The 4529-nt window shown below is 50.5% G+C and overlaps 1 pseudogene; it reads right to left on the reverse strand.

Moving 5' to 3' along the window:
* Window positions 1-2866: 2866 nt before the first annotated feature.
* Window positions 2867-3770, reverse strand: LOC132654040 (sperm motility kinase-like; annotated as a pseudogene).
* Between the last annotated feature and the right edge of the window lie 759 nt (window positions 3771-4529).

Below are 4529 nucleotides of genomic sequence, written 5' to 3' on the forward strand. Positions count from 1 at the left end.
GTTGTCCTCGGTCTCTTGCTGATGGAGACCTGTGCCAGCGTCCAGAGGCTGGCCAGGTGTGATGTCATCCTCGGTCCCTTGCTAAGGGAGAGATGTGCCAGCTTCCTGAGGCTGGCCAGGTGTCTTGTCGTCCTTGGTCTCTTCCTGATGGAGACCTGTGCCAGCGTCCGGAGGCTGGCCAGGTGTGATGTCATCCTCAGTCTCTTGCAGAGGGAGACCTGTACCAGCGTCCTGAGGCTGGCCAGGTGTGATGTCGTCCTCGGGCTCTTGCTGAGGGAGAGCTGTGCCAGCGTCCTGAGGCTTGCCAGGTGTGATGTCGTCCTCGGTCTCTTGCTGAGGGAGACCTGTGCCAGCGTCCAGAGGCTGGCCAGGTGTGATGTCATCCTCGGTCCCTTGCTGTGGGAGAGCTCTGCCAGCTTCCTGAAGCTGGCCAGGTGTGGTGTTGTCCTGGGTCTCTTGCTGAGGGAGAGCTGTGCCAGCATCCTGAGGCTGGCCAGGTGTGGTGTTGTCGCCCTCGTTCTCTTCCTCCTTGGTCTCTTCAGTTATGATGGTATCCTCCTTGATCTCTTTTGTTGTGATGGTATCTCCTATGTTGGTGTCTGGTATGATGGTGTTTCCCTCGTTCTCTTCCTCCTTGGTCTCTTTAGTCATGGTTTCCTCCTTGATCTTTTTGGTCGTGATGGTGTCTCTTATGATGGTGTCTGGTATGATGGTGTTTGGTACGATGGGTGTCTGGTATGATGGTGTCCTCCTTGGTCAATTTTAGTGTGATGGTGTGTGGTAGGATGGTTTATTGGGGCAGGTGGGACAGGGAGATTGGAAACTATATCAGTATGGGGAGAAGTTTTACTTTGTGGAAAAGATCATATTTCCTGCCAAGAAACGGGGAGTAAAGGACAATCACTACCCAGAGGGCAGTCTGTGATGTTTATGCAGGCTGGGGGAGAGAGCAAGGGATCAGTGTGCCACATAAAGCTTTAGGGCACCTGTGCACCTCAGCCCTTCCCCTCTGAGGAAGACCCAGTGGAAAGCCAGCCCCTCCTGCCTGGGATTTTACCTGGACAGATCTGCCCTGGGATAGGTCCTGTGCAGAATGCTCCTGTGACCACACTGGCTTCTGGACATCTGGCCTGGCTTCCCCGAGAGGCTTTTCACATCTCATCCAGGCTGATCCCCAACCCATGGCCCACAAGCCATGGAGATGGGGCCTGTCGTCTTTAGGACTTCAAAGCAAAAAGACACAGGTAAGTGACTCTTACTGACTTTGAAGCACACAGAACTTTCTGTGCTTGCCCTGCAGCACCAAAGTGCCCTACTGGTCTCTCAGCAATCTCTGCTGACTTTGCCATGCCCCACCTGCTCCTCTTCCTGCTTTATCAGCATGTGTATACAATCTACTTCTTGCTTAACAAGCCTGAGGTCACATTACTGGGATTTCTATGGTATTGTTCTTTCTGAAGTGACAGAGGTTGTTAAGATCACAGGTGTGCCACAGTGGGCAAATTATCATTAGTTACAAAGGACAGAAGGAAAAGTGAATAAAATGAAGTGAAGTAATGCACTCACCTGGTGCTGAGGGTGGCTCTAAGGTCCCTTTTCATTGGAGTCATGTTCTTACATGAGGCTGTCTTTGTCTTAGCAGGTGGCAGGCAGCAGCAGCACAGATGTCTGAGGCTGTTCATGATTGTCTTCTTTATCTGCTTCCAGCGTTGACGACGGTTGTGGGGGGAAGCTGTGCCAGTGTCCTGAGGCGGGCCAGGTGTGACGTCGTCCTCAGTCTCATGCTGAGGGAGAGCTGTGCCAGCATCCTGAGGCTGGCCAGGTGTGATGTCGTCCTTGGTCTCTTGCTGAGGGAGAGCTGTGCCAGCATCCTGAGGCTGGCCAGGTATGGTATTGTCCTCGGTCTCTTGCTGAGGGAGAGCTGTGCCAGCGTCCTGAGGCTGGCCAGGTGTGGTTTCATCCTTGGTCTCTTCCTGATGGAGACCTGTGCCAGCGTCCTGAGGCTGGCCAGGTGTGATGTTGTCGTCCTTTGTCTCTTCCTGTGGGGAAGCTATGCCAGCGTCCTGAGGCTGGCCAGCTGTGATGTTGTTCTCCTGGGTCTCTCCCTCCTCGGTCTCTTCCTCCTCCCTCACTTCAGGCATGGTGTCCTCCTTGATGATGTTTACTCTCAGGGCAATGATTGCTTCCTGAGCATCGATGTCTTCCTGTGTTAGAGTCTTTTCCTCTGCGACTATAGTAGACTCTATCTCTATGACTGTTGTCATCTCCGATAAATCCTCAGAGGAGGAGCTTGAGCTGTCCTCTTCCTCCAGGAAACTCCAGGATTCAGATTGGTGACTATAGGACATGTGGCTCTCTAAGTCACTTGTACCCTCATTCTGGGATGTTCTAGAAGAGTTGGTGTATAGACCCAGAGATATATGGTCACTATCAGTGTGGCTGTCACGTGATCCAACCTGTGAAAAATAAATATTCATTTCCAGGATGCTGCCCTTGATGGACTTAGCAATAGGACAGCCCAGGTGGAGAGGGTGTGTGTCTGGATGGCAGCATAGGGTGGCAGGCATGCTATGGCATCTGGCAAGTTTCCTGGAATAATGCTCCTCCTCTTTTTCCTGGCCCTTAGATGGCAAGGTAAAGGTATAGGGAACAGGTTCAGCTCTCCTTAGGGATCCAGGATAAGTGTAAGGCTCTGTCAGGCGAAGGACAGTGCCTGGCTGCCTGGGTTTCACAGGATTCACCTGGTTGTCGCCATAGTCTCCCGCAGTTGACTGGTTTTGCAATATAAGATAAGTTGCCATCACCTCATCATATTTTTGGTCTCTCAGGGATTCAATGATTACTTCAGGCTTATAGCCCATGACTCTCATGGTCCCGACAATGCTAGGGCTCGGGGTGCCTGGGAGGCTAGGGGTGGAAGTAGGTGGTGAACGTGCCTCACTGGCCCTGATCATGGGGCGCCTCATGATGTCCTTGATGGTGGGCCTTCTTCCGGGATTGATTATCAGTAATTCCAAGATGACATTGAAAATGTCGATAGAAACATGCTTAGGAATGGTGAAGTTGCCTGAGGTGACCTCGTTCCTCATGCCTGCCACAGATTTGGCTTGGAAAGGGAAGTGCCCAGCCACCATGAGAAAGAGGAGAATCCCTAAACACCACATGTCGATGGGGTAAGCATCGTATTCCCCGGGTGCAAAGAGTTCTGGGGCACAATAGGGCAGAGTGCCACAGAAACCCCGCAGCTTCTGCCCAGGAGTTACTTTCACAGCGAGGCTAAAATCAATCAGCTTGGCATTCCCCCTGCAGTCCATAAGGATGTTGGTGGCTTTTATATCTCTATGGACAACTTGATTGTTATGACAGTAATTCACTGCATGCACCACCTGAGTAAATATCCTTTCAGCCTCGCACTCCGGTAGAGACCCCCGTTCCAGGATCCTCCGCAGCAGCTCTCCCTCTGAGGCATGCTCCATCACCAGGTAGGTGATCTCTTCCGTCTCGATCACGTGAAAAAGTTTGATAATATTGGGGTGGTTCATGGATTTCATAACGCTTATTTCACTGTTAAAAATCGAGTTGTACTTCTTCTTATTTCTAAGGAGTTTTACAGCCACACAGGTCACAGTGGGAACATGGAAGGCGAGTTTCACTTCAGAAAAATGTCCGTGTCCCAGAGTCCTCATCATTCTATAGTCGGTGTTGAAGGGGTCCTCCACAGAGGAGCAGGCCTCCATGTCCTGCTTCAGAGTCAGGCCCTCCTCCTTCATATGGCTAGAGCCAAAAAGTTCAATGAGAAAGTTGACAGACTTAAAATCAGGCCTAGGAGAGTATTTAGAGCTATGAATTCCTACATCCAAAAGACTAGGAAAGGAAGGAAGGAAGAGGTCAGACACATTTCAGACCACCTAACTGGGTACTTAAATGCTTAGATAGACAAGAATGAAGTATGTTCCAAAGCAGTGTAGAGCAAAATATGACAGATTGGTTTGACAGGAATCAACTGCAAACTGGAAGAACCAACCAAAGGATTCTAGAAACTAAGAGCCACTGATAAGAAAGGACGGTCATCCCCTAACCCTGAGCTCACCTGTACTGGAAGAGAGCAGGCACGAATAAAATTAGATGCGAGAGAAGTATATAGAACAACAGACACCTCCCAAGCCCGGCGGTGTCCGTGCGGGGCAGCCAGCCCCTGAGTCCAGGTACAACTAGCTCTGCAAAGGACCTACCGAAATTTGGTTCTTAGGATCCAGGTCATGTGGCTCACAATTACTACAAACCCAGCTCTAGGAGATCCTACACCACGGGCCTCTGAGGGCATCCATACACATGTTCACATGCCCACACGCAAGTGCACTCTCTGCTACTACACATCAATTACATGGTGATAATGTCTATCTATATAATGCTATAGGCAGTTATGATCTCCCACAGAAGAGCTGTACATCAAACCTAGTTCCAAGAATACATGCTCTTGAAATGATGGGCCAGCTCGCCAGATTACCCCATCCGCAAAAATCTTTACT

Source organism: Meriones unguiculatus, chromosome 5, assembly GCF_030254825.1.
Source record: "Meriones unguiculatus strain TT.TT164.6M chromosome 5, Bangor_MerUng_6.1, whole genome shotgun sequence".
Lineage (NCBI taxonomy): Eukaryota > Metazoa > Chordata > Mammalia > Rodentia > Muridae > Meriones > Meriones unguiculatus.